The 11,891-nt window shown below is 32.9% G+C and overlaps 1 pseudogene; it reads left to right on the top strand.

The window, feature by feature from the left end:
* The first annotated feature begins 5,322 nt into the window (after positions 1 to 5,322).
* Positions 5,323 to 5,937, top strand: LOC118002554 (annotated as a pseudogene).
* The last annotated feature ends 5,954 nt before the right edge of the window (positions 5,938 to 11,891 follow it).

Genomic DNA, 11,891 nt, shown 5'->3' with positions numbered 1-11,891 from the left:
AGGTTAAACGAGGTCATGGAGTGAGGACCCAATCTGATAGAATTAGTGTCCTCAAAAGAAAAGCATAGAAAATGAAAGGCCTGTAAGGACATGAGAAAGCTGCCATCTACAAGCTAGAAAAAGCACTCTCACCAGAAATTGAATTGGCTGGAACCCTGATCTTAGACTTCTAGCATCCAAAACCATGAGAAAGTAAATTTCTGTTGCTTAAGCCACTCTGTCTGTGGTATTATTACAGGCAATCTGAGCCAACTAATATACCCAAGAATCTATCAGTAGAGGAGAGGATGAAAAGGCATTTTCTTCCTCTTTCTCAAAATAGAATACCAAAAATTCCCAAGTATAAAATAAATGTTAATATCTTGCCTTCACATGCTGTAGTCCTATTTATTCTTCACACTTGTAGTTAGGCAGAGCTAGCACTATTAATCCCATTTTACAGATGAGGTGGAATGCAGCTAAGCCAAGATTAGACCTAGAACTTTTGACTCCTAGCCCAAAGTTCTTTTACTCCACCTCATGCCATCTGACTCAGAGTAGCTTCAGAGATCTTTCCACTCTGGAATCAGCTCATCATTAGAAGATCTCTAGTAAGCCTAGCACTGGTTCAAGGAAAAGAAGCTAGACTCAAAAAGTTACCTCTTAACAGATAAGCAAAATTACCTGTTATTGCTCCGGAGAACCATTAAATCTACAAAATTGAGGAAAAAATTAAAGATAGAGTTGTGCTAATTTTAATGATTAGAGTGATGATAATTTTCATCTTTTAACAAAAGCTTCTCTATATGCCACATTTGAACTGTGACCAGCTGTGACACAAAGGGATCTTGGCCACTCGTTGCTTTGGGATACACATCGAGATCCCCTATTGGGAGAAAGAGCTCAGCCACAACTTGAAGTTCACTACATCCACCCTTCTGATTAATTTGGAGCAGTGGAGCACTTAAAGAAACAGGTGCTATCTGGAGGATTAATGTCCCATATCTCATTGAGAAGCCCTTCTATAGGCCCTGGTGTTACTTTTTACATCTCTGAGCTCTGAATGTTACTCCATTAATAAGGATTTCAATAGCTTAGTAATTAGCACCAATATGACTTTACCATGAAAACGCATTTACTTTCAGGCTCATCTTTCTGCTGTGCAAATCAATGATTAAAAAAAAAAAAACAAAACTTTGAAAAGTGAGTGAATTTTAGAGTGTTTAGCATAATTGATTTAGGGCTCATATTCAAAATATTTCATCCATCCATAAAGTCCTAAAATGTGTCTCTTTCCTAATAGGCAGTCCAAAACCTCTTTTACTTACTTTTTTTTTTTTAAAGATTTTTATTTATTTATTTGAGAGAGAGAGAGAGAGAGCACATGAGAGGGGGGAGGGTCAGAGGGAGGAGCAGACTCCCTGCAGAGCGGGGAGCCCGATGCGGGACTCGATCCCGGGACTCCAGGATCATGACCTGAGCCAAAGGCAGTCGCTTAACCAACTGAGCCACCCAGGCGCCCCAAAACCTCTTTTACTTACTTTTGGTTTCAACTTTCCCTAACAGAAAATGCCTCTCTTTGCTACTGTTTCAACTGTTCTTGAGGACGACTGCCTAATCCTAGTGCTGGGGAAAATTTGGTTGCTTTTAGTGTATGGACCTCTCAATATCAGCAGTTACCATATTCTCTCCTCTGGGTCTAGTTTGCATTGTGCTGGAAAATTGAGGCCTATCCTTAGTATTCATATCTCTCTAGACTGACTGTGAAAAGCCCTTTCCACTGAATCATCTCATTATGTGGCCCTCAAAAGAGCCATTCTCTCCTAATTTGTCCTCAAGTTGTCACATTAAAAAGAATGGAATATTTAACTAATGTAGAATGTAAATTTATTCAAGTTAAAATAGTATTTTGCTTGTGGTAATTTCTATGTGTATCCAGAGAAAAGGGAGATTTTAAAATTGGAAACATCAAAAATTATGGACAGCATTTTTAAAAAAAATATTAACCTAAATATCCAGTAATAGGGAGTTGGTATAGATGGAGAGATGAAGATAGATTGATGCAACTATTTCCATTCAATAAAGTACTTTGCATCTAATATAAATGATACTGAAGCTTCTGGTCCTACTTGGCAGACTATCAACATAGATGTTTACCTTCCTTCCTCCAAAATTCCTGTAAAAATTACAATAAAGAGATACAGAAGATAGTAAGTTCATAACAGCACCAAAAAGGGAAGAGAGAGAGCTATCAGCAGACCAGAGATTTATTAAAATCTCTAGAAGATGGCAAGTAGATGGATCATGTTGTCAGATAAAATAAAAACAAAGAGGCAAATGTCCCAGAATTGAAGACACCTGGTTTCAAACTGAAAGATGTAGATGCTGAGCACAATGAATGAAAAAGACTAGTATCTAGAAATAGCCACACGAAATTTTGTAACACACCAAATATAAAGAGAATATCCTAGAAGCTTCCAGGAAAAGGCTATAGAAACAAATTATGTAAGATCCTTGAGGTCTGATAGATTCACTACTGTCTTCTTATAATCATGAGATTGCATACAGAAGCACAGTCATGCCTCAAAAATAACATTAATTGCCTGGCCTCTATAAGATTAGTCCTAACTCAAATACCCATCCCCCTGTCACTCTAACATCTGTCCTCATCAATCGCATCACAAACTATTCTGGTCAATCTTTTATTGAATTTTTAATAAACACACGATAAAATAAATATCTTAATAAATGTATGGTAATACATATATAGCATAAGTTGATTTTAAAATAAAATTGCAAATCTTGAAAAAAATGTTAGATTTCGTAGAGTTGATGAAAGTGTTGGTTACTTCTTGAATCACCAACAAAGCCATTGCTAAATGAGGGATTAGTAGAGTAAGATCAGTTAATGATGGATGAGGGGAAAATCAACCAGGAAAATAACAGGAAAGTATTTTCAAAGGAGAATCATTTAAAAATTAAAGAATCTAAGATAAGCTCCTGGAGGGAAGTCTTAAAATATTTTTGTAGAAATTGCTATCTTTATGACTGTGCTAGAAAGTGAAATATAACTTGGGAGATGTCATATCATGTTATCATTTATTTTTATCAGAAAACAGTACCCCAAAACAACCCAATTTAAATAGATTTCTATTAAGTGGGCTTTTCTGGTGCTGATTTCCCTAGAAAACAGGAGACTTCCAAATATATATATATATAAACAAAAACAGAATAGTGTTAGTTTTCTCATCAGGAACAATAAATGCTGAAAATGGTGAAATCATGTCTTCAAAATTGAATATAAAATGACTTTATAACAATTCCATGTATAATCAAACTACTAATCAAATATGAAAGCAAAAGAATGACATTCAAGAACTCTTAAGGTTTATCTTTCATATACTCTTCTGAAAAAAAAAGTACATAAATATTTTAAAAGAGAAGGAAAGAAAAAGAGAGAGAGAAAGGAGGGAGAGAAATGGATATCAAGAAAATGGAATGGATGCTTGAAATAATTTTTGTTTTGCATAATGAAGGGCTAAGTAATTTGACCAAAGCCAACCACATTCAGAAATATGTAAATAAATAAATAAATAGATAAATAAATAATCTTGATTAAATATATTATTAATATTTTTTTCTTAAAAGTATCAAAGATCTATCAAGATCATGAGTAATTACAGGATAAAAATCCAAGGCTTGGGAAAAGGTTTGTCCTCTGAGCAATTGCTGATCTAGAAGAGGTAGCCAATATGTGCTTTCAAAAGCCTCTTAGAGCAAAAGGGAGAAGTCAGAGTTCAGGGCCCACCCAACACAGGGACTTGGGACCCCAAATGGCTACACCCTAAGAATAGTAGTAAAACAAAAATAAACCAACCTTTGTCCAAATAGTAGACTCACTTCTTTTTTAAATCTCAATAGCCCATGAAATCTCAGGCTGTGAGCTTGCAAGTATACCCTAGATTGTTAGTACCCCACTTTAGAGGAAGAGAATGTTAACCTGAGCCTCGTATTACTCCAGCAAACATTTTTTTTTCAAACACAATGCCCAGCACTCACTGAAGCATAAAGAAAAACAGTATCATGAATGAGAACCAGCAGTGATAAAAATAATCAAAATAGTGATAGGTATTATCAGACACAGTTCAACTCTGCTTACCATTTTTGAGGAAAAGAAAAGTAAGCTCCAAAAATTTCAGCAGGAAGCTGCCAACTATAAAAAGTGACTTAGAGGATTTGAAAAATAAATATATTGAAATTTGAGAACTGAAAAATTCACAAACAAAATTAAGAATTTAATAGGAATTCAACAACATATTGGACAATTGAAGAGAGTGAACTGAAAACAGGTCAGAAGACACCCTCCAGAATGTAAAATGCAAGCAGCAAAAACAGTGGAAAACATGGAAGAGAATATAAAAGACAGAATTCCATGAGAAATTCTAAGTTCTGGCATCTAGAAGAAGAAAAAAAGAGACACTGGCAATATTTGTGGAGATTGGGCTTCGAATTCCCCCCAAACTGATGAAAAACACCAATCTTCAGGAATCCCAATAAATACCAAGCAGACTAAATGAAAGGAAATCTGTACCTAAACACATCATAGTGAAACTGGATAAAATCAAATAAATATTTAATGCAACTAGAGCAACTTGCCTTCAAGGGAGTAACAGACTGACAGGTGACTTCTTCACAGTAGCAGTAGAAGTCAGAAAGAAACTGCTAACCTAGAATTTGTAACCATAATAATAATATAATGACATTTTGGATGAATAAAAAATTGAAAGAATTTACCACTGGGAAACCTGTACCCACAGGAATTTGCAAAGGATGTTTTCTAGGAAAAAGGGAAATAATCACTGGAGAAGATCAAGGGGGCAAAAAATATAAAAAGAATAAAGAACAAAGAAAGTTGCAAACATGTGAGTTAATCTCAATAAACATTGACTGATAAAAAATATATGTAGCTTGGGAATGATGGAGATATAGGCAAGTGTTTTAAGCTTTTTGTATGAACCAGGAGAAGAGTAAAATTATTGATTAATATTAGATATTGATCAGTCAATGATGTTTTTAATTCCTAAGATGAACACTAAAAGATAAAGACCATAACACTTCTAAATAAAAGATAGGAAGAAAAGTCATGATTAAGAAAATCAGTTCAAAGTCAAGAAATCCAAAGGTTGTGAGTCCATAGGACATAAGGTAATTCCTGGCTAAAGGTTCTCCACTAAGGATCTGGGGCCACCATGGTCTCCAGCTATCAGAATTGATACCAAATCAATTTGCTGGGGAAAGCAAGGATTCAAAGAATCTCTTTACTTTTTTAAACACACAGGTGCTATGATGATATGTGGAATGTCCCAGTTCATTCATGAATCATTCCAACAAGCTCGTTATGATAAGCACATCATATTCAAGATAGGCATTTCTTATATCCTGGAAAAGACAGCAGATACAGGGACTTCTTAGGAGACCCTGGCAATGTTCCTCCTGATTTTAATTCCTCAGAGAGTAAAGATGGAAAATATGAGCTGGTAGCAGCAGCAAATTAAGTTATTCCAGAAGAGATGAAAGATTTAATGACAAAGTTACATGAAGAAGCAACATACAGAAAGTCTGGTGGTAGGATTCTTCACCAAAGTGCTTTGTTACACTCATAGAAGAATCAAGAAAGTTAAAGATAATGAGCAAATGAAATTAAGAATTCAGGCTCTGATTTGTGCATCTAACAACAGGTTTGGGACATCACAGAAGAACCTATAAAGGTGCCTCATGCTTTCGATTCTGCAATATTTATTCTGGGGTTTTCTTTGTGATCATGATAAAGGATCTCAATCTTTTACCACCAATTTATGTTGATTACATGACTACTTCCTTTTGCCATCAAAATCTCCTTGAACTTTGTTATGTCTTGTGTGTGTGTCAATATTCTGCAATTTCAGCTGTTTCTGCTAAAATTTCACTGCCTGAAAGTGACTGAATAAAGATAAAATACTTACCCTTTCCATCGTCCAGATTATTGGAAGTTGAATTTGAAATTGTAGTAGAAGAATTGCACAGGAAAGTCTTTGACAAGAAACAATATAAAAACCATGCACAATTATTTTTTGTATAGCTAGTTTCTTAGAAGAAATATTTCTAACAAAACGTTCTCATTGTGCAATTCTAAGACAGTAATTTTTTGAGTTAGTCATTCTATGCATTATATATTTTTATGCTTTCTAATTTTTTACTAGAAATGGAGAAAAATAGCAAATTTGTGAGTCATTTTTTAAATAGGATGATTATTTGTGAAAGTGAAGTTTTGGGTTTGATTATAGCTTTAGTGCATATTAGTCAAATTGAAGTCCTTTTCATGAGGTGACAGATGTGTGAAATTTGAACACAATTTTAGAAAAACAATGTATACATTGTCAACAGTTAACTTTGACAAGTTAAGTAAATAAAACCCCAATTCACTAGTTTGAAACTACTTAGATATAAACAGGTATTTATTTCTCTGCCTGGCATCCATCTATGTTTAGAAAATGTGACCCAAATAAAAATGGTTCATCAATGAGTGACTATAAAATCTTATTTTAAATGAGCAAAGAAATGTGAGTACAGTAGCCTAGCGGTGTAAGTTTTTCTTCAGAACAATGGTTTTAAGCACTTATTTGTAAAAGCTACAGCCTGAGCTCTTTTGGGAATTTCCCCGAGACTGCTAACTTTCTTATAACAGTTAATGGTGATCCCCAGATATAATTATTTACATTTCAATGAAAAAAATATATTAATATTAGAGATTCTTCTCTAGAAGCTTTCAAATGTAAATTTCTATAAATTCAAAAAAAGAAAATTCTTTGTAATTTTAACATTAAAAGAAATTTAAGGGTTTTTTTTTTTTTTTGCCCTTGAGGATGTTAAAAATCCTTTTAAGTTCTAGCATTGAATAAGAAGAATCTGAGGAATTGCAGCTTCTTTGTTTTTAAAATTGATAAAACTTGTTTGTGCATGAAATCTATTTATTTCATATTCTATTTATGCTGTAATACCATCTTAAAAGCTGAGTTTTAAGATACTTGGTGTTTGGCTTATTATTTCCAGACATATTTCATATCCTATATTTTTAGAGCTTTTAAATATGAAAACTATTTCAGTAATCAGTTGTGCTTACTTGTAAAAACTTAAGTTTTATAACCTGCTTGCATTTGTGATTTTTAAATAACATTTAATATTTCATAGCATACTTAAGTTTAATAGAAGTCATTGTTTTATTTTTTTTTTTATTTTTTTTTAAAGATTTTATTTATTTACTTGACAGAGAGAGTTAGTGAGAGCAGGAACACAAGCGGGGGAGTGGGAGAGGGAGAAGAAGGCTTCCCGCCGAGCAGGGAGCCCGATGCGGGGCTCGATCCCAGGACCCTGAGATCATGACCTGAGCCGAAGGCAGATGCTTAACGACTGAGCCACCCAGGCGCCCCCATTGTTTTAAATATAAGGAAAAAGTGACATTCCAGCAAGTAACATACATCTGAAACATGATTACATATAAGGTGAAAAAGTTTCTTCTTTTTTACTTTTCATTTGAATTTTAATACCTTGTTTGGCTCTATTTAAATTGAATTGATATACTTCGCATTTATATTAATTCTCATTTTATATAAAATTTTATAATAAAATAATTACACTTAAAAATAAAAGTCAAAAAAGAGGAAAAAAGAAATACAGAATAAGTAGAACAAATAGAAAGTACATTAAGACACTAGCTTTAGGGGTGCCTGGGTGGCTCAGTCGGTTAAGCGGCTGCCTTTGGCTCAGGTCACGATCCCAGGGTCCTGGGATCGAGCCCCGCATCAGGCTCCATGCTCAGCGGGAAGCCTGCTTCTCCCTCTCCCACTCCCCCTACTTGTGTTCCCTCTCTCCTGTCTCTCTCTCTGTTAAATAAATAAATAAAATCTTTAAAAAAAAAAAAACACTAGCTTTAAATTCAATACATCAGTAATGACAGTTAGTTAATATAAATGGGCTAACTGTTCCAAGTAAAAAGTAAAAAGTACCATATCAGAGAGATTATATATATAAAAGAATTATCTAAAACATATAGCACATGGTTAAATGTAACAGAATAAAAAAGATATGCTATGAAAACAAAAAGTTATATTAATACTAGACAAAACAGACTTTAAGGCAAAAAACATTACTAATCATAAAAATGGTCACTCACATTCCAAAAGTTTCAATCCACCAGGAACACAGAGCAAATATTAAATTTAATAAAAAATAATAACAACATTTTAATAACTCTAACAATATAAACTCTAAGTTTCTAAAGCAAAATGTTAAAGGATGATAAGAAGAAATAGATAAATTCATAATCATACTATGAATCATAGCACATCTTTTCAACAATTGATAGAGCAGAGACAAAAGCCATAAAGGCCCCAAAATAAACCTCAACATGATCAAAACATTTGAAGTAATATAGAGTGTATTCTCTAATCAGCACAACTTATCAAAACTGTGTATTTCTAAAAACAACAACACAGTTTGTGCTAGTAGCCAAGATGGAATAACATGGACCAGTTTATCTTTGTATCATAAACAACTAGAAAATCAGACAAAATATATGAAATGGCAATTTTTAGACATTGGACAAAAAGCAATATAGGACTATGATCCACGAAAGAAGAGAAACAAGCAAGATAAGCCCTATTATTGCCCAAGTTTATGTCCTGGGAGGCAATTACCAGGCAGCAGTAGGGAGCTGTGGGGGGAGGGGCTCAACATAGAGCCAGCCAGTCTTGCTAAGTTGAGGAGACAGACAGGAAAGCTCAGGAAAATCAAGACAACCAGAACTTGTAGGTTGGGGTACAGGAGAGGAGGTTGCTACACAAAAAGAGAACTCTAGAAATCTGCAGAGGGGTCCTTTTGAGTTTGTGGCTGAGGAAAAGCCCCTGGAAGGGAGTAGCTGAAACAATTTCCTAAGCATACAAGGCTAGGAATAGTTTGTGTTCCTACCAGCTGGAGTGGAAAGATCTATAATAGATGAGGCATCAAATAAAATTTTCAAAAGTGTATTACCTAAGTAGTGGGGTAATATCAGTCAATAGATTAAAAGCTTAACAAAAAACCTCAAAACACTTCAAATGATACAAGGTAACTGTACTGCACACCAAAATAAAATCCAGTAGTATTAAAAGGAAAACAAAATCCAACAACAAAAATGTGCAATTTACAATGTCTAGCATCCAATAAAAAATTACCAGATATGCAAAAAGCAGGAAACTATAACTTATAACAAGAGGAAATATCAATCAATAGAAATGGACTCAGAAACAGAGATAATAGAACTAGTGGATAAAGATGTTAAAAATGCTTCATATTTCAAGAAGGGAGAGAAAATGTCAGCATGCTAAGGAGAGAAATTGAAGATATAAAAAAAGAACCAAACCAAACTTTTAGAGATGAAAAATATATCTGATAGAATATAATAACTAGATGGAATAATAACAATAACTAGATGGAATTAACATCATATTTAGATACTACAAAAGAAAAGATCAGCAGATTTGAGGACATAGCCATAAAAACTACAATGAATATAAAGGAAAAAAAATGTTTTAAATCAGTGATCTGGGGGCTGGCTCAAATGGTGGAGCATATGACTTGATCTCAGAGTTGTAAGTCTGTCCCACATTGGGTGTAGAGATCACTTAAAAATAATAAAAAAAATTTTTTTTTAATCAGTGATCTGTAGAATAATATCAGGCATTCTAACATGTATATAACTGGAGTACACAGAAGAAGGGCAGTGAAAAGAAAAAAATGAACAAAAAAAAAAAGACCTCTCTGAAATTTGATGAAAAAATATATAAATCCACAGAAACAAGCTCAATGACTGCCAACCAAAAGAAATATAAGGAAAGCAATGCCATGGCATATCAGAATCAAATTACAAAATGCCCATTCATAAAATCTTAAAAACAGCCAGAAGGAAAAAAGACTCACTATGTGTAAAGGAACAAAGATTGAAATGACAGCATTCTTATCAAAAACTATTTGAACCAATAATGGAGAGACATTAAAATACTGAAAGAAAAAAAAAAACTTGTTACTTAGAATTCTTGGCCAGAAAAAAACTGTATAAAAATAAAGGCAAATAAAGACTTTTCAGAAAAATAAAAGTTGAGAGAATTTATCTCTAGCACCTGCCCTGCAAGAAATGTTAAAGAAAGTTCTTTAAGCAGAAGAAAAATGAGGAAAATTTAACTCTACAGAAAGGAATAAAGAGTGCCAAATGATAAACATATGAGTTAACAAAAATATATTTTATCTCATTTTTAAATCTCTTTAAAAGGTCATTGACACTTTAAGGCAAAAATAGTAACCCTGGATTATGTGGATCATGTGGTTTATAGCCAATGTAAAATTAAAATGTATAACTGTAATAGTACAACAAATGGGAGGGAATAAATGGAAGTATATTTTTATAAGGCTCTTACAATAGAAAGGAAACATTATAACAGTATTTGAAAGTAAACTGTGATACATTAAAGATGTATATTGTAATCCCTAGACTAAGAACTATTAAAATATGAAAATAAAACAGAGATTTATCTAAGAGACTGATATGCTATAGGTTTTTATAAAAATTCAACTAATCCAAAGGAAAACATAAAAACAAGAAAAAATGAACAAAAAGCAGAAAAGACAAATAGGAAACAAGTAGCAAGGTTGTTTTAAAATCAGCCCTATACCTATTTATATTAAATGTAAATGGTCTAAATACTGAATTGAAAGGCAAAAATTGTTAAATTGGCTAGAAAATGAAGCCCCAACTATATGATATCTATAAGAAACCCAATTTAAATATAAAAATGCTAATAGATTAAAATTACAAGGATGGAAAAAGATATAACATGTAAAAATTAGTCACAAGAAAAGTGTCATGATTATACTAATATCAGAAAAGTAGACTTGAGAAAAGAAAATATTACCAGGAATAAAGAGATAGCTTTCATATGATAACATTAAGAGGATATAATAGTCCTAAATACTTATGCATTTAAGTAACAAAGCTTCAAAATGTATGAAGCAAAAATGGGTAGAACTTCCAGATGAAAGAGATAAATCCAAATTAAAATTGGAAATTTCAGTACTCATCTTTCAATTATAGTAGAATAAATAGCAAATGAACAAAGATGTGGAAGATTTGAACGCTACTATAAACCAACTTGACCTAATTAATATTTACAGAAAAATTATACCAATAAATAACACATTAACATTCTGTTTAAGTGAATATTCCTTAACAATAAATAGAAAACAGTATTATTTACCATAGCATCTTGAAAATATTAGAAGACTGAAACCATACAAAGTATTTTTCTGACCACCATAGAATTAAACTAGAAATTTTAATAATACAATTTTCTGGGAATCTCCAAGTATTTGGATATTAAACAACATATTTACAAATAAGCCATGGGTCAAAGAGGAAAGCACACACAAAAAAGTAGTATTTTAAACTGAATGAAAAGTTTAAAAATATAACATATCATAATTTGTGGAACACATCTAATGAATTGTTGAAAGGGAGAAAATATGTGCTTATAGAAAAGAGGAAAGATCTAAAATCCATGATATAAGATTTCATGTTATTAAACTATAAAAAGAAGAGCAAATTAAACCCTAAGTAAGCAAAAGTAAAGACGTAAGAAAGATAAAAACAGACATCAAGAATTAGAAAACAGAAAAATGCTAGAGAAAATTAACAAAGAAAAAGCAATTGTTCTAGAAAGTAAGCTCTTCAGGATGTGATTCTGGCAGTGGATCCCTCACTGGTCAGACAACAGCCAGGCTCCAGGGTGATTAGAAGTGTATGGTGATTTGTAATGCACATAAAACTTGATCTAACTAACCTCCCC

The sequence above is a fragment of the Mirounga leonina genome, unplaced genomic scaffold, assembly GCF_011800145.1.
Source record: "Mirounga leonina isolate KUSES-001 unplaced genomic scaffold, KU_Mleo_1.0 Mir_82, whole genome shotgun sequence".
Classification (NCBI taxonomy): Eukaryota; Metazoa; Chordata; class Mammalia; order Carnivora; family Phocidae; genus Mirounga; species Mirounga leonina.
Note: the sequence above shows the minus strand (reverse complement) of the source record. Positions and strands in the feature narration are given on the sequence as shown.